General features: G+C 37.5%; 1 protein-coding gene across 8 annotated transcripts in view; it reads left to right on the forward strand.

The window, feature by feature from the left end:
• Window positions 1–22,576, forward strand: part of Tbl1xr1 (TBL1X/Y related 1) — a 132,583-nt gene that overhangs the window by 72,532 nt on the left and 37,475 nt on the right. For 3 of the 8 annotated variants that reach the window (XM_048347086.1, XM_048347090.1, XM_048347089.1), the window contains exon 3: window positions 8,929–9,041. The exons of the other annotated variants lie outside the window; for them this stretch is intronic. The gene's annotated coding sequence lies outside the window, so the exon portion shown is untranslated. The remainder of the gene's footprint in view (window positions 1–8,928; window positions 9,042–22,576) is intronic. 8 annotated transcript variants of the gene reach the window in all.

The following is a 22,576-nucleotide window of genomic DNA, read 5'->3' on the forward strand; positions in this document are numbered from 1 at the left end:
AAACTGGACATTTCTTAGTTTTCAAAAGATAAGCAAAAATGTATGCATATAGTTGACATTTTGGAGATTACCTTGTAGCACTCTTTGTGTACCCCCTCACTAGTTGTTACTTACAGGGTTACCTAAGCTTTAGGATTACTGTGCGTCTCCTTTGTTTGAACTATCCCAATGGGATATTCTTTGCACAGCTCAGTCTGCCAGCTCGTGCATCCATCCCTTTGGCTCTTCTGCTTTTTGCCTGGGTAAGCCTTGGACTTTAATCTGTCTCCGGAGTAAATTGATCCAGAGGCATACACCATCATGTCCAGCTTGCTCTTTAGGAGGGTCTGACTAAACTTTTTTTGCCTGAGTTGACCTCAAGCTGTAATTCTCTATTTTCTACCATGCAAGTGGTCAGGACAACAAGCAGAAACCCCAGGCTTGTCCTATAATTTCTTTTTTCTCTTTGTTTGTATCTATTCATTCTCCCAGTGGGTGACGGTATATTCCATTTTTTTTTTGGCTTGAAAGAAAAAGTAACGTAATAAAAACTAGGAATTTCCAGTTCTCTACAGGTATTGTTTGCTTAGTCTGGTGCTTCTTAACTAGTAATTTCAGTTATGTTTTTTAATTAAAAAAAAACTCTCAGGCCATTGGATTATTGATTGATTAGTAGCCTATTTGGTTTTTTTTTTCAACCCTTTTGTGTTGAGATTCTTGAAAAAACAACAACAAACTAAAACACTGCAGTTCTTATTTCACTGTGTTCTGTATGTGCTAACCATTAATTTCCTGTTAGTTTTGAGTTCATTTCAACCTGATTGTTTTAATAAAATGACTTAGAACATAAGGGGTTGAGGATTTAATAGAATTTCATGTGATTAAAATTTAATATAAATGTATAGGAAAGAAATATCAAAATATTTTGGTAGACTTAAATAAAATTTGACAAATACAAAAGCAAATAAAAGACAAAAAGTGACAGAATTAGTGCATGTTCTGTGACTTGACATCTCATTTAAATGTCTCTTAGTTCAGTAAAGCTTTTTTTCTCTAATTAAAGAAAAGAAGTGATTCCTGTTTAACTACGTCTTCACAGATGTATTCTGCTTCCTGAGAATGTACTCTGTTCTAATATGAAGAAGCCAGGAACTGTGGTATGTTGAAACTCGGATGAGAGCTTCGATTCTCACAAAGATCAGTTGTTCCGTATTTTGCCCAAGTAGTAATTTAGGAAAAGAAAAGTGGCACTGTCCACTAAAAAAATACATAGGTACCCATTTAAAGGTATTGAGTGGGCTCATTATGGTGTTAATATATTTAATCTTGTTTCTATATGTTTTTTCCTATATTATTTTCAGTTGGCCAGTTTCCATTAGCCTCTTTTTCATTTTGTAATTTCTTCATCTCTATTGTGTCATTTTAAATGCTTCTCTGTTTAATGATTCATCCCTCTCAGGATTGGCATGTTGTCTTTTTCTTTGAGAATTGGTCAGATGGTTCTTTGTTGAGTAGTTCTTGATTGAATTTACTCTAGACACTGTTAAAGTTTAGGCTCAGATGATCAGTTCTGTCTTATCTGGGACAGTGAACCAGTGTTGGGTTTTTCGGGTCTTTCTGGTGCTGCATGGGACCAGTTTCTCAAGTGTGCCTCTCAGGACTTCACATGGCCCCTGAACTGTGGTTTGCTTTAGTTCTGGACACCTGCCAGGGTTTCAAGAAGCTGTGTTTGTTACCCATACCTTGAGATCGGGTTATCATACATACAGAGCTTGAGGATCTCCAAGTGGAGGCATAGTTTCTTGTACTTTGTGGCTCCCATATATTATACCCTAGCTTAGTTTGACTTTCCTGATTGGAAAGAACTGATCAATCCAGACATTACAGGTGGGAAAAAAAACAACAAAAAAGGTCACTTCTGATGTTTTAGGAAGTGTGTTCACAAGAAAAGTAGAGTATTTTAGTAGAGCTGCAGCCAGATTCCTGTGGCTCATGCCTGTAATCCTAGCTACTCTGGAGGCTAATATCTAAGGGTTTCAGTCCGAAGCCAGCCTGGACAGGAATGTGCATTAGACTTTTATGTCCATTTAACAACCAAAAAGCAGGAATAGAGTTGTGGCTCAAGTGGTAGAGTGCTATCCTTTATTTTGGAAGCAGTATCTTGCTATGTAACTTGTGTTTCTCTTACTCATTATGTAGTATGGTCTGCCCTTGAGATTGTGATCCTCCTACTTCAGCCTCCTGAGTTGTGGAAATTATAGGAGTAGCGGGAAGAGCAGGGTTTTGTTTGCATAGGAATCAGAGAATGGTTCAGAATTTACACAGTGACTTCAGATCTCAGAAAGAAAGCCACAGTAGTGAAGTACCACATTCTGCTCATATCTAACTCCCAATGTGAATGAATGAACAAACTGCTGTATTTATGCATCAGGAAACTACCCAGCAATAGAAAGGAAAACACACTTTACACAGCAACTACAGTTAATCTCAGAGCCACATGTTGAATGTAGTCTTACACAAAGTAGGACATGATACATGATTCCATATGTGTGATGTAATTAAAATAGCAAATCTCTATTTTGTATGGGGGTGAGAGGTGTGCTTAGAAAGCACAGCTTTCTAGATTGCTAATATTCTGTATTCTCATAAGAATTTAGGTAACTTGGGCATACAGGTTTGTTAAAAGTGAGTGTTATAACATTGTATTTTGGATTTTTTTTTCCCTCCAAAAACAACCATCGAACCTGATGTGGTGAGCATTGCTCTGTTCCTAGCACTCAGGAAGCTGAGGCAGAATAATGAGTTCAGGGCCAGGCTGGGCCCACGTAAGTTCACATGAGTTCACGGAGAGCCTATGCTACGTAGCGAGACTCTCAAAAAGCCAGAGAATGCAAAAGAAAACATCCAACCATTAAGTACTTAATGGTGAGGCAAGTTTGAAGTATTTATAGGGGAAGTGTACTGGTGGTTGCAACTTATGCTGATAAAATTGTGAGCATCTGGGTACTGCTGCCTCAGGCTTGTAAGCCTTAGGTACTCAGGAGATTGAGATCTTAGGGGGTCACAGTTCAAAGCCAGAAGGCAGAAAAGTCCTAGAGACTCTTTTTTCCAGTTAACTAGTGACACATTGGGAATAGATGTGTAGCTCAGGAGTGCTAGCTAAGTGAGACCCTGAGTAACGCACACCACCCCCCCCCCCCCGGTTAATTTTAAGTTGTGGTAGCTATGTGGTACCACTTAATGTTTTTTTAAGTCTTGGTAACTATTTTTGCATAAAATTTTATAAACTACTAAAATATAAGGCTAGTAGACTGGTTATCAAAATTAGTGTTTCTTTTTATTTGGAAATAGTTTAAAGTCATTTATCAGTGATATTTTTCCTGCTTGTTCCCTGAACTCTGAACAGCTTAGGATATAGAAAGAAATATAAATAAAAATAGCGACAAATACATTGTAAGCATATAGTGATTAGTCTACAGCAGTGTCTCTTTGTCCATGGTTCTGGGTTTCAAGGGTTCAGGTGGCTGTATCAGCCACAGCATCTTGGAAGGGAATATTAAATGGTTTATACAGAAATAAAACAAACATAGCTTGAAATTTGTGTGCTTTTTTGGTAGTGTGATAGAATCTTGAGCTGTCCAATTCTGTCTTCAAGTTTGCCCAGTATGTCTCTCTCGTATGTGCTATCTACTTATTAGTCACTGTTACCTACCTAGGTTATCTCCCTCCACCCAGTCCTAGGGCTTGAACTTGACCTGAGCACTGCCCCTGGCTTCTAGCACTCTACCACTTGAGCTACAGCGCCACTTCTGGCCTTTTCTATATATGTGGTGCTGAGGAATCAAAAAAAAAAAAAAAAAACTTTTTTTAAAGCTCAAGATTGGACACCAATTTCTGATCACATCTGCCCCTTTCACTTATTGGCTGGGGCTTTTATCACTTGAGTGATGCCTCCAGCCGTACCTGTGCTATGGATTGACAATTAGCATAATACGCTGTATCATAGTGCATGCATTCAGCCATTATTTTACTTAATAAATCTCTCCTAGTAGTGATGTTGATAATTCAGGTGTGCCCTTGTGCTTTCTTTAAATAAAAAGTGGAAAGCATCCATAGCAACATAATTTGAGGTAGAGACATCTCATATTGTATTTTACTTAGATATACTTGTTATAATGGCTGTATTTTGTTGTTAGCCATTCTTGATTTCTTACTGTGTCTTTATAAATTAAATGTATAGGTATGTATATATAGGAAAATGATTATCTACTGTTTCAGGCCAGATAGGGAATAAGCAAAATGGAATTGCAGTATTTCAGAGTAATAATAGCAAGACTAAAATAATATAGAATGTATTTGTAGTAGCCACACACAAGTAGACTACTCAGATTCAAGCATGATTACTAGCATGTATATCCCTGGGACTGACAGTCCTATTAGAGAAAATGATTAGATTCTTTTGCCACTCTGAATCAACTAATTATCATTTATGCAGTGTGTTTTAGCAAAGTTTAATGCATGTTTTATATTTCAAGAAAGAAATACTGTATGTATTTATATGCTCAAACTGTTAGCTGAGGTGGGATCACTTTACTTTGAGAAATAATCTGCATTTTAGAACGAGGGTAGCAATATGTTGGTTTTTACTCCAATAATCATTGTTTAGGATTATATGCTTCTTCTATAAAGTTGTGAAAGACCAGTATAGTGCTATTAAAATATGTTGCTATGATACCCAGTTTTACCCTTGTTAATTTAGTTTTAGAAAAGCTATCCTAGTGTTTGTTGGGTTTTAAAATTCATCAGTTGAACTATGCTTTAGGAATGAAAGGAAAATAAATGATATGAAGGTTATAGTTGCAAAGGAAGATATGTGCTTTTGTGTGTGTGCACGTGTGCATGTCCCTGTTGGTCCTAGGAAATAAACTTATGGCTTATGGCCTGGGCACTGTCTCTTGAGGTTTTTTTTTTTGTTGTTGTTGTTTTTTTAACTCAGGGCTAGCACTCTACTACTGGGAGCCACAACTCCATTTCTGGCTTTTTGGTATTTAATTGGATATAAGAGTTTCATGGACTTGTCCTACTAGTGCTGGATTTGAACCTTGATATTCAGATTTCAGCTTGCAGAGTATTTAGTATTACAGGTATAAGCCACTGGTACCCAGCTCGATTTTTCTTTTTTAAATCCCTAATTTAATCACCTTCTTTGGGCAAGTTTTTTCTTTTTCAGTCTCGAAAGAAGTGCTTAGAATAAAACTATGCAATTTCTGAATTATTTTAGGGAATATTTAGAAAATATTTTATAAAAATATGAAATTAACTTGTTTTGACTTTACTGTTTTGTAATTCAACAAATTTGGACTTTTTATATCTTTTGTCTCTCCAAATGTATTGCAGTAATTAATAACAACATTAAAAATGCCACCATTTCAAGTATTCCTTGCTCAGAGCAAATGTGCAGCTATTTGATGCTGAGCTCTAGCTGTTCACAGTGTTTCAAGAATTCTGTACTATCTATATCTAAATGAAATATTTTGGAATCTGAAAAATTAAACTATATACTGACTGAAAGTCATAGAAAATAGGACAGATGATGTATGCTTGTGGCCTCGGTTTTGTCCTCACTGCCTCCCATTGTTCCCAAAGGAGAGGGAAACTTGCTTCACAGTATATATCCACTAGTTTAAATAGCAGATCCGTGGTACTAATTTTTGTACCAGTGCTTTCTTTTTATGTTTTTTTTTAAATAAATGTTGTTTATTTTAGTGGTCCTGGAACAGACAGTGTCCATTTAACACCCATGTCCCTGGTGAAAAAGTACAAATAAAATCAAAAGGTGCAGTATTCTATTGGTTATATTTCTGCATGAATAACTTTATTAACTTCTAATGAGGACTCTTGTGGGTTTTTCTGTGTGTGTGTTTGTATGTGTGTATGTATTCTTAAACTAATTTCTCTTCAGATAGCTTCTATGAAGCCGTCTTGGAGTTAGTCATTATTTTCTCCACACCTGCCAGCTGAACTCCAAACCTCATATTCCCCTTTTCTTAGTGTACACCTTTATATTTCAAAAGTAGCTTCAAGTTAAGGAAGGATCCTTTCACCACCTTCAATTCGTTGAAAAACTTCCATCTACCACTAAGTCATAGTCAGGACTAAAGCAGTACCCGTCAAGGCAAGTAGCATAGTCATTGGGTCAGTTGTACTGACTTACATTGGCCACTCTTAGTTATCACCACATGCTTGAAAATGCATAGCCCTGAAGAAGGTGTAAGGTGTAGCCTCTGTGCACAGATGTAATGTTTCAAAAGGAAAGGATAGTATGGAGGGGGTTGAGCTTAGTTTGTGAAAAATTAGCACAGTGAGAACAATAATGAATAGCAAGCACTAGAACTTAAATGATGAGATGTTTTAAGGAGATGGAAGCCAGTATTCCATTTCATTTTGAACACTTCATTACAAAAGGATTGGGGGAAAAGTAAAAGGAACTAGAGTATATCTAAAGCATTGTATGTCCCCATTTGTTCCCGATAAACTCCCTTCTTCCTGTCAGAGAGATATGAATGAAAATTCTGGAGCCCTCTGCTTTGACAGTCTGATGACTTTTCTTGAGTTGTGTTGTCATTTTCAATGTGAAGTGATTCTCACAGCTATCTTGTCCAATGACACTGAGTTTTAGTCTCTTGTCCTTCCTTCTTATCCCTAAGTCCCCAAGTTGATTGGCCCCCTCTGCTCAAACATGGTGGCTGTAGTGGTTTCACCATAGGTCCCTGCACAGCAGCAGCCCTGAGGAGGAAGAATGGTGCCCTGGAGTTCACAGTTCATCTCCACGCACTTTGCCCCCAAGAGTCTTTCAGTTAGTGTTTTACATTTCTGTAACATTAGCTCCAGGAAATACTGTCTTACTTGTACTTTTTATGATTGAATAAAATGCTTCATGAAAGGTGATGGGGGAGGGAAGATAGATGGAGAAAACTGCTGGAAACAACTCATCAAAATAGAGCACTAGAGTTTATATTGTTTGCCACTAAATACAATGTTACTTAACCAGCTTGATTAGGATTGAAAGTTCATAATACCAAAATATTAAAAAGTAAAATATGTTCAGTATAAATGGGAGTTTTGTTTTGGATATTTCTGTTTCGGGAACATGTTGATAGGTGACCAGACTAGCAAAGAACAAATTTCATTGCTATGGTAGTTGTCTTAGTTTTGCCTTGGTTTCTTCTAACCAAAGAAAAATTTTTTATTAATATTCTGAATATTGTGCTAGATGTTATGTATTGGCATGAGAAATATTTAAGAAATGAAGCTTGCTGATATACTAAGTTATTGGTAATTTGTATCAACACATACTTTGTGTAGTTAGTTATTGCTGTGACTGCAAGCACGTGCCACCGTGTCCAGCTTCCTCCCTTCCTGGCCTTGTCTGCACTGTCTGGCCTCACACTGCGATCCTCCCAATCTCAGCTGTCCATGTAACTTCAGATGACAGCTGTATTCTACTCTGTCCAGCTATTGGTTGAGAATCGGGCTTGAGAAAACTTTTTTGTCTGGGCTAGCCTTTTAACAAAATCGTTCCGTTCTCCACTTCCTCGTTCTCCACTTCCTCGGGGCTCTAGGATTACAGATGTGTGAACCTTCAACTAACACTAAGGTTAAAGTTAATTAGTAATTAACAGTTAAGGTTAATTAGTAAGTAACAATTTCTGAGAACATTTTTGATATATTTTTGATGGTCAAGTTATGTTTGTTATTTCCCATAACTATATTATATTCTGATACTACTGGAGGTTTAAATCTATGAGGTAAGAACCTAGTAAGGACATGTAAGTATGAAGTAGAGTATTAGCTTGGCTTTGAACTTAAAACTAGTTAAATTTGTTAGCCCCTAGATAATTAGTTAGGACAAATCATTAGGCAGTTGCAGTTTTGATTTTTTGTTTTTGTTTTTTAAAGAGATCCTATTCTTTCTTACAGCTAGATGATTAGTTTCTTTCAATATAGAAAGTTTGTTTACTTGTTTTTGGTTTTGTTTTTTAATGTCTCCGAAGGGGGGGAAATTTTTTTTTTTTCCCAGTTAGACTTTTTGTCAGGAAAAAGTATCCTGGTTTTATTTTCTTGAGAGCTACTCAGAGAAAACATGCACAGGGAAAATGAAGACCTTAACACAAAGGACATCACAACTATAATTATTTTACTGCCTACTAAAATTAAATAATTTAATTTACTCAAATCATTTTTCTTGTCAGTTCACTGTGCAATTACTGAATTGGAGACAGTTACAAGGCACACAAATTATTTCGCAAGCATTAACCTAAAGGTGTTCCTGTACTACCACATCCATTTTCTTGGGCATTTTTGATTGGCTGAAAGTGATTAATCCTGTTTAGATGACCATGTTACTAAGGCTAGTATATTCTTACAACTCAGCAATAAGGTTATGAAAAATTACTGTTTGCAGTGTAATCTGAAAATTATTTTCATCCTTACTCCTTCCTGCTGTTTACAATGTTAGCAATTAGTAGTTATCTACCCCTCCCCCAATATTTTATTGCTTCTGCCTGAATTAACCTACAGAGTCACTCACATGTTAAAGATAACATAATAGCTTTATTCATGAGGATAAATTCCAAGATCCCCCAGTGAGTGCCTGGGACCTAGGTAGTACAGGCCACTAGTATATACGGCTTCTAACCTATACATACATTCACACCTATGAGAAAGCTTCATGTAAATCAACATAGGAAGAGATTAGCAACAACAAATTTAGGAAATTGTACTGTTATAATGATACACGCTTGTGAAAGTTATTTAAAATTTATGAATAGTTTACTTTTTAAATTTTGCACCTAATGTTTGGATCAGGGTTGACTGTAACTAAAACAGTTGAAGGGAAACATGGAAAGGAAGGACTGTGGTTTCTAATTCAGTACCCTCATTTTACAGATGAGGAAACTGAGACCTTTGACTATAACAGAGGTCTTCTGACTCAGTCCAGGACTCTTTGTATTACGTCATGCTGCTTGATGTTTGTCTTTACGGAACTCAGCAACATCAGGGTGAGCTTTTTAAAAATTGTTTTATGTAAATGAGCAAACAAAGTGATCAGCTGTTCCTGTCACCTGCTGTTTACCATGCCTAACTCATTTTCATTTTTTAACCCCTTATCTGTTTTAATTTATTACTACCTAGATTAGTTATTTCTAGACTTGTGACATTTTCATTTAGAAAGCTTTCAGACAGTAGCTTGGGAAGTAGCCCAGTGATGGGGTATTTCCCAAAGTTCTAGAAGCCCGAGGCAAGTGCCTCAGCATTGCCAGAGGGAAAAAACTCTTAAATATATTAGGTAACTTTTAAATAAAAAATTTGCTGCTGCTACTACTTAGCATTTGATTGTCATTTTTAAGGATTAACTCTTTGTGAGATGATTCATTATCAATAACTTCTGCAAATTAAGCACTAAAGCAACAGCAGATTACAATTTTATGAGTTAATTTGTAGATCTTAAAGTTAGATTTATAAAATGAATTACAAGTTGTGTGTGACTGAAATCTCAGATGAGATGTTAGAATAATTTTTGTGTGTGAAACACGAAAGTAAGAAATATCAGCCAACAATGCTGTCAATAAAAATATCCTGTCTTATGAACTTAAACATATTTAAGGTTGAATATTTTTCTTGTATTAATGCTCAAATTGGCCTCAAGTTTGTGCCTTTGTCTTCATGATACATTAGTTTTGATTAGCTTACCTGCATTTTGATTTGTCAAGAAATTACAGTCAGTATTATTATAGTGTTAACTAACTTCAACGGTAAATCTTAAAGACCTTTTCAAGTTCTCTGTGAATGATGAGATTAATTTCTTGGATAGAATCCTACCATTACAATCACACAAGCACTTCAATAGTATACTTGGGTTAAAACTATATGAAGTATTTGGAATTTTTTGACTAGTATAATTACTCATTGCCTTGTGTAAAATGTCATCTCTATATATTAATTATGATCAAGTGAACTCAGATCTTTCAGTACTATATTAGTGCAATTTTCTTGAAATAGTTACATGGAGAAGAGTTTAAAGAGTTTAAAGAGAGGAGAAGAGTTGATTTATTTTGATAATGGCAAAATTATACATAACTTTACCTTGGATTATTTTTATGGTGCTGGAGCACAAGCTCTGCATATTAAGGTTTACAAAGATTTTTTAAAAAAATGTTTGAGAGCCAGAATAAGTGTGACAGACTGCTCTTTTAAATGTTTATAATTTAGCATGGTTGGGAAAAATGCACAATAAAGGTGACTTGAAAGTGCTAACATTTAATAGATAATGCCTTGCCTGTGAGTATAGACTATAATTTATTTCTATTTTACAAGTGAAGAAATAGGTTCAGCAAAGTTAAGTTTAAATAACCAGATTTGTCGTCACATTTAAAAGAAAACATCACTACATCAATTTCTTGTGTAATTAACACCCCTTTCCTCCCCAAACACAGGGCTTGAACTCAGGGCCTGGGCACTGTCTCTGAACTTTTTTGCTCAAGGCTATGCTCTAGTACTTTGAGTTCCACTTCCACTTTTGGGGTGGTTAATTATAGATGAGGAGTGTCTCATGGATTTTCCTGCTGGACTGCCTTGGAACCACCATCCTTAAATCTCTGGCTCCTGATTGAGATATATGTGTGTGTGTGTGTGTGTGTGTGTGTGTGTGTGTGTGTGTGTGTGTGTGTGTGTGTGTATGTATTTTTTGGCTAGTTTTTTTTCCCCTCCCCTATATATGTGGTGCTGAGGAATCGAACCCAGGGCTTCATGTATATGAGGCTTTTGGCTAGTTTTGAGAGGAGTAATACAATGTTTTAAGAGCATAGGAGGAAAGTATCCAGCATCTTCAGTGGTGGTATTTGGATAGGAATCATAAAAGAAATGACATTTGGAAAACAAGCATTTCAATAATAATCAGAACAGCACAGTGGAAAATAGCTGGACATGTTAGAATTATATCAGTATGTCCACTAATGCAGAGTCCATTTAAAGAATAACATAGAGACTTTGAGACCACAAATGGAGAACTTGATTCTGTCTGAAAGGTTTAGAGTAAAATTGCAAGCAAACATATATGTATCTGTAAACACATTGACATAGTCCGAGTTACATTTTATGCTTAGTATCAGGAAGAGATCTGGGAGGCTCTTGAGATTTATAATGCACATGTTGCAAGTGATGCTGGGTTGCATAAATTAAACAGTGCATCAGTTACTTGAAATTTTGGTTTGGGAGCTAGAAAGGGCCTACATAGAGTAGGCCCAGGTAGAATTGTCTTAAGACATCTCCACCCTCCTTATCTATGAGTTCTGCAGAGAAAATTCTTAAGAAAGAAAATGTTTTTGTACTGAACATTTTCAGATAGTAGTTTTTATTCACTCAACAGTATGGTATAGCAAATTACTTAGTGTTATATGCTTAGTATTACAAGTAATTGAAACATGGTTTAAGTCTACAGGAGGTATGCTACAGTTATATGTGAATGCTATGATACCATTTTATATATTAAACATCCAGATTTTGGCATTTATGGTAGTTCTGGAATCAGTCCCTCCTGGATATTGAGGGATTGATTGCGGAACTACCGTAACTGGAAAGCTCTATTCTTAAAGGTTGAAATGTCTGGGTTAGCCTGACAACTTTTGTTTCTCTACTTGCTGATTTGTTGAGCAGCTGGGATTACAGATGTGTTCCCCTACTTTAATCTTGACTACACTTTTTGTTTGTTTCTTGTTTTTTTTGTGTGTGTATGTGTGTTTGTTTTCTTTTTTCCCCCCTATTGTCAAAGTGATGTACAGATAGATTACAGTTTCATACGTTAGGCCTTGGGTACATTTCTTGTACTGTTTGTTACCTCCTCCCTCATTCCCCCCTTCCCCCTTCCCCTCACCCCCCATGAGTTGTTCAGTTGGTTTACACCAAATGGTTTTGCAAGTATTGCTTTTGGAGTCATTTATCTTTTTATCCGTTGTCTCTCGATTTTGCTATTTCCTTTCACTTCCCTAGTTCTAATACCAGTATATACAGTATCCAGTGTATACTCAGATGAGATACAGTGATAGTGCGGGTACAACCACAGGAAGGGGATACAAGAGGATCATCAACAATAGAAGCTACGGTTTCACATGGCATGTTGAAAGTGATTACAACAGTGATATAACAGTCATTTCCATAACATGGAGTTCATTTCACTTAGCAACATCTTATGCATTCATAGGGGCATAGCTATTAGTCTCTTGGGATCCTCTGCTGTGACTAGCCTAAACCTGTGCTAATTATTTCCTATGAGGGAGACCGTAGAGTCCATGTTTCTCTGGGTCTGGCTCACTTCACTTAGTATAATTTTTCCCAAGTCCTTCCATTTCCTCATGAATGGGGCAATGTCATTCTTTCTGATAGAGGCATAAAATTCCGTTGTGTATATGTAGCACATTTTCCTGATCCATTTGTCTACTGAGGGGCATCTGGGTTGGTTCTATATTTTAGCTGTGACAAATTGTGGTGCCATGAACATTGTTGTGCTGGTGGCTTTAGTGTGTTCTTGTTTGTGGTCTTTTGAGTAGATGCCCAAAAGTGGAGCTGCTGGGTCATAGGGGAGTTCTATGTTTAGCCTTCTGAGGAATCTCCATACTGCTTTCCAGAGTGGCTGAACCAGTTTACATTCCCACCAACAATGAAGTAGGGTTCCCTTTTGGCCACATCCCCTCCAACATTTACTGTTGTTAGTTTTCTTGATAAAGGATATTCTTACTGGGGTGAAGTGGAATCTCAATGTTGTTTTGATTTGCATTTCTTTTATGGACAGTGATGTAGAGCACTTTTTCATATGTCTCTTGGCCATTCTCATTTCCTCATCAGAGAAGTCTCTTTTTAGGTCTTTAGCCCACTTGTTGAGGGGGCTGTTGGTTCTTTGCGGTTTTGTTTTGGTGGAATTTAATTTTTTCAGTTCTGCATATGTTTTGGATATGCGGCCTTTGTCTGTTGTATGGCTGGTAAAGATCTTTTCCCAATCTGTGGGCTTTCTGTTTATCTTGAGAGCTATGTACTTTGCCCTGCAGAAGCCCTGCAGTTTGATGCAGTCCCATTTGTCCATCCTTTCCTTGATTTGTTTCTGTTTTGGTGCCAGTCCGGGGCTTAAACTTGGGGCTGGGGCATCCTTTCTGAGCTCTTGGCTCAAGGCTAGGCATCTACCATTTGGGCCACAGCTCCACTTCCAGCTTTTCGGACTCTTTATAGCACACTTTTTTTTGCTTTGGTTCTATCTTTGTCCGTTTATAGTTTTCAGTGACTATATAATGTCTTTTAACCTCTGCCCAACAACACATTACAGCTTCCTGGTTTTTAGTTTGTTAAATTGTAAGTTAGTTGTTCAGAGGAATTATACAAATCCTCCCCTGAATATACCATACTTTAGTTAATACACATTTGTAATTTAGGTCTAAGTTCTACATATGAGGGAAAACTTGCATCTTTTGTCTCTCTGAGCCTGACTTGCTTCACATTTATCTATTTCCCTGCAAATGACATAGAACCATTCTACCTGATAGACGAGTAAACTCTTGTCTTTTTACATCTGCCTGCCTGCCTGCCTGCCTGCCTGTCCCTGTCCCTGTCCCTGTCCCTGTCCCTGTCCCTGTCCCTGTCCCTGTCCCTGTCCCTGTCCCTGTCCCTGTCCCTGTCCCTCCCTCCCTCCCTCCCTCCCTCCCTCCCTCCCTCCCTCACATTTTCTTCATCTATTTGTTCATTGAAGTAGGTAACTGGCCAGCTTCCATAACTTGGCTATGGTAGTACATGAGTGTGCTAGTGACTTTATCCTGACTTGAAACCTTTGTGATAAATGGCCATGAGTGTTTTTTTTTTTTTTGGATCATAGAGTAGTTCTCTGTTTAGCTTTTTGAAGCATCTCCAAAATGCCTTTCACTGTGATTGTACCAGTTTACATTGCCACCAACCATATGCCACATTTTCTTGATCCACTACTCTGTTGTAGGGGATTTGGGCTCTTTCTGTAACTTGGCTATGGTGAAGAGTACAGCAATGAACATGGGTTAGTGTCTTTACTGTATCCTGACTTGAAACCTTTTAAGTAAATGCCCAAGAGTGTTACCATAATATTCTGTGTTTAGTTCTTTTGAGGTATTTCTGTTGTTTTCCATAGTGGTTGTACTAGTTTACACTCCCACCAACAGTGTAAATAGCTTGTTTTCCTTCAACATCCTCAACTGAATTATTTGTTCATATTCTTGATAATGGCTATTCTTACTGGGTGAGATAGAATTGCAGTGTTTTTTTTTTTTTTTTGCACCAGTCCTGGGCCTTGGACTCAGGGCCTGAGCACTGTCCCTGGCTTCTTCCCGCTCAAGGCTAGCACTCTGCCACTTGAGCCACAGCGCTGCTTCTGGCCGTTTTCCGTATATGTGGTGCTGGGGAATCGAACCTAGGGCCTCGTGTATACGAGGCAAGCACTCTTGCCACTAGGCCATATCCCCAGCCCTGCAGTGTTGTTTTGATTTCCATATCCTTTATGGACAGGGATGCTGAGTATGTCTTTCATATTTATTGGCCATTTTTACATCTTTTTCTCAGAAGCCTCTATTTAGCTCCTTTGTCCATTTATCAATTGAGTGACGGTTAATTGGGGATCTAGTTTCTTGTGCTCTATATATTTTAGATATTAGGTTCATTTCAAATGTATAGCTTTTAAAGATCTTCTCCCAATCTGTAGGCTGTCTTTAGCTTAGTAACTATATTATTTACTGCTCAGAAACTTGTTTAATGAAATCCCACTTGTCAATTTTCTCTATTTGAAGAGTCCTTGGAGTTGCTTACTATGCCAATAAACTAATGTTTCTTCTATTCCTGCCTCTAGTAGTTTCAAGGGTTCAGCTCTTAAATGATCTACTTTGAATTGATACTAGTACAAGGTGACAGGGATCTAGTTTCAGTCTTCTGCATATAGATGCCCAGTTTTCCTAACACCATTTTGTTGAAGATGTCGTCTTTTCCACAACATATATTTTTGGTTCTATTGTTAAGATATCAGATGGCTGTAGGTATATGGCTTTATTTCTGGGTGTTCTAGTCTGTTAGATTGGCATGTGTGCCATTACTAAACTATTAAGATACTAAGATCGTATAGTAGTTTGAAGTCTGGAATTACGATACCTCCAGCATTGCTTCTGTGTGTGTGTGTGTGTGTCTCTGTCTCTCTGTGTCAGCAACTAAATAGATCAGAAATTTAAGGTCTTTACTATAAAGAGGAGTGTGTGTGCGCTCATGCATGTTGGTTGTGGGGCTTGAACTTAGGGCCTGGGCCTTGTCCTGAGCCTTTTTGCTCAAGGCTAGTGCTCTACCACTTTGAGTCTCAGCTCCACTTTTGGCTATGAAAGTGTGTGTGTGTGTGTGTGTGTGTGTGTGTGTGTACATGCATATATATGTATGTATATGTATTTTAATGGTTTAAAGATAGGAAAATTTTGAAGTTTACTGTATGATGAAAAATAGGGTTTGCACGACCCTGGGATATTCTCAAAATGCACAACTGGACTGTTCATCTGGCTTACTGAAATTAAGAATTTGTATTGCTCAAAGTTTATGGCATTAGCTTGAAAAAGCTGCTACAGCTGATTTAGATACACTACTGTGAGAACTACTGGTGATAGGGAAATCAGCTTGTAGCCAGGTTTCTTTGAATCCATATTGGGTCAGAGAGAAAGAGAAGTTATTGAAATGGAGGCCGATCATTATGGAAACATGAGGGTAGAGCATTGGACACGAGTCATTTAGAATACTACTGACTGCTTAAAGAAACCTGTATCCTCCCCGCCCCCCAAGCAAATTACAATGAGTGCCTACCTCTGAATTTAGCCAGCAATTCAGGTTTGAACCACCACACTCAATGTAAGGTGTTCGTTGTTACTATATCCCAGATGAACTAAAACTTCATCTATTATAAAGTTCCATGTTAGATTTTCCTCTAATGGATTTAACAGTCATTCGTGATGGTTGTTTAGCTCACCATTATTATTATATTAGAATATATCATTATAGAAATACCAAAATTTATGCTCTAATCATATCATTGCATCTGCACTGTTGTCTGAAATTCTGTGAAGAATTACTCTTTCCACTCGTGTGTGTGTGTGTGTGTGTGTGTGTGTGTGTGTGTGTGTGTGTTGATATTACGGCCTGAATTCAAGGCCTAGGTGCTCTCCCTTGACATTTTTCCCCCCCTTCCCTGCCAGTCTTTTGGCCAGTCCTGAGGCTTGAACTCAGGGCCTGAGCACTGTCCTTGGTTTCTTTTGCTCAAGGCTAGCAGTCTGCCAACTTGAGCCACAGCACCACTTCTGGCTTTTTCTGTATATGTGGTGCTGAGGAATCAAACCTAGGGCTTCATGTATACGAGCTAAGCACTCTTACCACTAGGCCATATTCCCAGCCCCTCTTTCCACTCATTTTATTGAAATATCCTGAAATAGAAGTTGGATTTATCTGTCTTAGTTACCAATTTTTAAAGTAATGAGTTGATGGTAGATATAAATCTTTATTTTTACAATGTAGATGCAGAACTGTGTCCATGGAAGTGTTTGTTGTTTTCTTTGTTCACATCAGCCTGTTCAGCTAAGAGAATCCCTTCAAATTGGGTCCTCTTTGTTGACATGACACTTGTGGTCTATGATACTCATGATCTTAGGTGCTCCTGTTGCTTACTTGATGGTGTACACCCACCCATTTGCATCCTCTCCCCCTTCTCTCTTTTTCTTCGTCTTTTCCTTTCTTTCAGCTTTTTTTCTTTTTCCTGTTCTGCCTTGGAGCTAGAACTCAGGGCTTAGATGCTATCACTTTGAGACAGCTCTACTTCTGGTTTTCTGGTGATAGTTGGAAATAAGAGTTTCCTACCTGGTCAGGCTTTGAACCATGATCCTCAGATATCAGCCTCTTAAGTAGCTGGGATTTACACCTGTGAACCAGCCATCAGTGCCCAGCTTAATTTTGCTTAATTTCAGTTCAGATATTACAACTGAAAGCTTCATTTATACTCTGAATTTTACTAGGGATATATTATTCTAGTTAAAAGGGTCGACTCAATTTACAAGGCAAGGAAAGCGTAGGGCAACAGTTGCTTAGACATGAGAGGAACGAGTCTTCAAGACTTGTTCAGAGGTAGTGTTGCTCTGCCAGCACAGTTGGTATAGAACCCTTAGTTACTGGAACGATGACACTAAGTTCTGTTGTGGTAATTGGTTATGGCTACCCTCGCCAGGAAACTGATACATATGGATTTGAAAACATACTTAATCTGCAGAGCTGTTTCTCTTAAGTCATCACTTTTTGCAGATGATCTCTGATCGTTTTTAGTGATAAATCACAGGTACCCAAATATACTCTTTGTGTTATGTACCAGGTCAGCTTAGGATCTTCAAATAGTACTGTTGCCTGGCTTATGGTTTGAACACTAGTATAGAGCATGACAAGGACACTTACTATTCCCGTGTTAATAATAATAACTTTTGGAATAAATAAGAGATGGTTTATGTAAAATTATAAATATAAGCACATGCTTATAAGCATGATGCTAATAATTCAGAGGAAAATTAAATATAATTTTTTAAAAGCTCTGCAAGCTATTGTAGTATGTAGAAAATTTTGAGGAACCACTGGGCTAAACCTTTTGGCTTAGTCTGTAATCACTTAACATATCCCAGCACATGAATTCTTTTGTTCATTTAACTCTTAATCATCTGTTGATAAGACTCTGACCCTTAGCTTAACTCACTTGTGTCTTGACCCGAAGTGACTATTTTTAAGCTGTTAAATAGTTTTCTGTTGTTCTTGGCCGGCTTGGCAGATATAATTATATTAACATTCAGTTATAATTAATTGTTTACAAAGTTTCACTGAACAAACAAAAGTTTTTTTTATATATTTTTTATTATCAATCTGAATTACAGAGAGGTTACGGTTTCATACATTAGGCTGGATACATTTCTTGTACTGTTACCTTGTCCCTCATTCCCCCTCCCCCTCCCCCTCCCTCTTTCCCTTCAAACAAAAGTTTTTAAATGAGTCACATGTATGTCTGCTTTTGAAGAGTGTGAATTGTTAGGATTGCATACATTTCAGCAGTAAATTTTAAAAAATGTATGTGTGTTTGATGAAGTGTACAGTAGTTTAGTTGTTCCAGTCAAGTCTGGACTATTACCCTTCTAATATTACTTGAGTTAGAGAAACCTTGAGTTAAGTAAATGTGTTTTTCTCTGCTTCCATATAGGTAGTTCCTTGGAAAGCACAACAGTAAGCTGTTACTCATTGTTGAGGAAGGTTGTGTAAGTGCTATGTGTTGAGGAGGCAGTGTGGATTACAGTTCTTTTTGAGAGGGTAGTAGTGTCAATTGGCAGTGTGGTAAATGTCTTCTAACATACCCACAGTAATTACATAGTTAGTACTAGTGGCACTTATGTATGGGCTCAGTTTTTGCTTTGTCCTCTACACCATTTCCTACTCTGTACATCTTTGTTGAAGTTCTCACTTATGTGTCTCCAGGGGACTGAGGAGTAATGTAGAAATTGTGCCAAATGTAACCTGAAAGTGGAATTTTAAAATCACTTCTAGTGCTATCTTTATGTCTCATGTAATGAACAGATCAAGTATATAATAAATGAATTTCTTTACTGCCAAAGTTCTGTTGTCGTTGCTGCTATATGTATTGGGGAGAAAATGTAGGCTTGAATATGCTCTAGTTGGGAAATAAAACCTGCAGGAGAGACTAGCTTCAAGTTGCAGCCTTTTGAAACCTTATTCACCACAAGTGCTGAGTCTGGGTATATAACCCATTCAGGGTAATACAGACCCCACTCAAAGGAAGGTCCTGTGTTGTGAATACGCCATAGGTTTTTGCTCTTCTTCAGTTCTACTGCTTTTCACCACAGCTCCATACCATGTCCATATTTATAGTAGAACGTGCTAGGAAATGGGATATAGTCCAGAATGTGGTTTCAAAGCCTGTACTTCAAGGTGCCTTTTTTTTTTTTTTTGCTCAAGGCTAGCATTCTCTACCACTTGAGCCACAGCGCCACTTCTGGCTTTTCCTGTTTATGTAGTACTCAGGAATCAAACCCAGGGCTTCATGCATTCTAGGCAAGCACTCTACCACTGAGTCACCTTCCAGCCCAAAGTGTCTTTTTTTAAATATTGATTTTTTTTAAATTGTAGTGTTCAGGTCCTAGAAGAGTGGCAGACATAGAAGATAGAGCTGAGTAAACTATTCAATAAATGCATGATTTAAGAGAGAAATTTTAATAAAATTGTTGCATATGGTGGTTGTCTAGAAAGAACTTTGTGTATAAGGTATAGTCAGAAAATTTCCAAGTTACAGTCTTGTGGTATGTTTTAGAGTTAAATGCCAAATGGCTTATCACAATTGGAACTCGGATATATTCATATATTACTAGGTACCTTTTTCATTAGTACAGATTTATTAGATAACTAATGTATATTTCCATATGACTAAAAATCAAACTGTGTTAAGATCTCAACCCTACTGTGGCCTAATGAGGTAATCTTCCCATTTCTCCAGGAACACAGTGACTTTGACATTGAAGTCATCACTAGTACTGCAAGAGGGAGTCTCTTTATACCAGCAGGTCCTTCTCAGCATTTTGGTTTTAGTGTCCTTTTGTTAATCTGGGTTATAAGAGTAGTATTTACTGTAACAGTAATATTTTGTATGCTACACATTATGAAATTGTACATTTCAACACACATGACACAGTAGCATACACCACGTATTAACATGTACTACATAATGACACAAATCATGTATTTTCCAAGACTAAAACTATATGATGTGAAGATTGGAATACTTTTTACATTTTTGCCCAGGTTAATCTCTGGCTTAAATGACAGCTGGGATTTCACAGCTGCTGCATTCATGGGTTGGGATATGTTACAGTTGAAACAAACGGGAAAAAGTCCTCTGGCCTTATACACACATGTAGTTGGAAAATTTCCAAACTTAAATCAGTTTTGAAAAAAATTTGGATAACTTTTTTTCTTCCTTCTTTACTATAGTCCTTGGGATTGAACCCAGGGCCTCCTGCTTCCTGTGAACTTTATGATAAAATCTATTAATTTTTTTCACAAACACTTGGAATGTTAATGTTCTCCTCCCCTCCCTCTCTTTTTCTTTCTCTCCTCTCTCCTGCTCTTTCCCTCTGTCCCTCTCTCCTATCATGTAGTTTGAACTTAGGGTCTCATGTTTGTGAGAAAGGCATTCTACCACTTGAACCATACCCCTTCCCCCAGCCCTTTTTTTGTTAACCTTTATTTTTCAAATAGGGCCTTGTGTTTTTGCCTAGGCTGTCCTTAGACCTCCTCCATTGGTAAATGGTGTTCCATGAAAAAAGTGGATAGCTCATGTTGTAATTTCCACAGTGTTTTTGTTTCATTTTTTTTGTTTGTTTTGTATGTTTGAACCCTGCGTTTGTTTCTGTTGGTGGGAACATTATGGGCTTCTTATTAGGACATCACATTGAAATTATTACAGATACCTTACAATGTAGTTTATGAGTGAAATGCATGCACTGACTTATTTTAAAAAGATATCTTGTCTTAAAGTAAGCAAAATAATTTAATGCAATAGAGGGTTGCTTTTTTCAATCTATTCATTTATTTTGCACATCCTGGGGCTTGAGTTCAGGACCAGGTGCTGTCCCTGAGCTTCTGGCTCAAGGCAGAAGCCACAGTGCCACTTCAAGCTATTTTTATTGGTGCTAAAAGAGTCTCATGGACTTAACTGTCCTGGTGGCTTTGAACTGTGATCCTCAGATCTCAGCCTCCTGAGGAGCTAGGATTACAAGTGTAAGCCTCTGATACTCGGCTAAGATTGAGTTTTTTAAAAAGGAATTTAACAGCATTTGTACTAATTTAAATAGATCCACTGTGCCTCTCTTTGCACATGCTCTTGGGCAAAGCTATGAGAACATACTGTTAAAATATTTACAAATAAGCCCACAGCTGCAGTTTTCAGTGCTAATACACTATTTGCCATTGATACTTTAAGAAATCAGTAATTTGATTCTGTTGGGCTAAAGTTTTCATTTGTTTGTATTAAGCCACTTAATGTAGAGCTTGCATTTCTTCTTGATTTTCTACTCTCTCCCCCCCCCCCCGTTGTGAGGCTTGAACTCTGGGCCTGGGTACTGTCCCTGAGCTCTTCAGCTCAAGGCTACCACTTAAGCTCAGCAGCAGTTCTGGTTTTCTGGATTCCTGCCCGGGCTGGCTTTGAACCGTGATTCTCAGATCTCAGCCTCCTTAGTAGGATTACAGGCATGAGCCATAGGCACCCAGCTATACTTGTATTTAAATCCTAACATTGCTTTTGCTTTCCAATTTAAAATGTACTGTAGTAAACAGAATTTCAGTTAGCCTAACAATATGTTTCCTTTATCACATTTTAAGCTATAGTTTATATAATATGAAAGGTGTCTTAAAATTTATTTTATTCAGTGTACTATGTTTTGAACACAAAAAAGGTGATATCCCCTTGCACTAGATTTTAATTACTTTTAGTGAGATGGGAAATGAGGGGTACTGTTGCTGGAAATGTTTCATTGTGGGAATAGGACAATGGCGGACTAAAAATAATAGACGTTACTGTAGCATGTCCCTCTTGCCTTCAACAAATTTTAAAGAGTAAGATAGGTTCATAAATATAACTGTTTATAACAATTCATGAGTTTAACTTTGAAACGTCAAGGTTTAATTAGAGTTTTAATAATTTTTAAGAACTCAGGCATAGTGCTGAGGCAGAAGGATCCCTTGATATATGAATTCCAAGATCAGTGTGGGTAACATAGTGAGGGCTCATCTCAGAAGATACTGAGATATTTTCTATTTGCTAGAGCTACTATTACAGAATACCAGAGACTGGAGGGTGGCGCATCTACAGAGATATCCTTTCTCATAGACCTGGTGGTTTGACACCAGAGAGCCAAGTGTCAGCAGGGTTGGTTTCTTCTGAGGCTCCTCTTGTTGGTTCACAGATAATTGTCTGCATTTCCTCTCTTCACAATGCTGATGTCTTTGTACCAGCACGAGTCATAGTGCGTGGCCTCATTAGCGACATGATCAGTTTGTGTCTCCAAGTAGCAGTCCCATTCTGAGGCAACTCCTTCCCTTTCCACACATACTTGTTGTTGTTTATATTATAATTTTTAATTAGTAGTCAAGGTATAATAAGCTTGCTAGATTAAAGAAATGCTGTTGTCCTTGTACATCTTGGTTTCAGACAGTTTGCTGTGATAACCCAGTGAGTAGAATGGCAGCTGATAAATTTTGTTGTACAGTGGAAAGAAAAGCACACATGAAATAACACAATTTTTGTAAATTCTGCATGTTTAAAGGCTGTTATTTAGTTGGAATTACAGTGTTATTTAGTTGGAATTTGTGTGACAGCAGTCTTGCCTGACCACTTAATATGTCATTTTATGTGTATGGCAGTCCATTGTAAACTGTACCTTAATAGCTTGCATTGTACTTGGGAATTTGACAGCAC

The sequence above is a fragment of the Perognathus longimembris genome, chromosome 5, assembly GCF_023159225.1.
Source record: "Perognathus longimembris pacificus isolate PPM17 chromosome 5, ASM2315922v1, whole genome shotgun sequence".
Taxonomy (NCBI): Eukaryota; Metazoa; Chordata; class Mammalia; order Rodentia; family Heteromyidae; genus Perognathus; species Perognathus longimembris.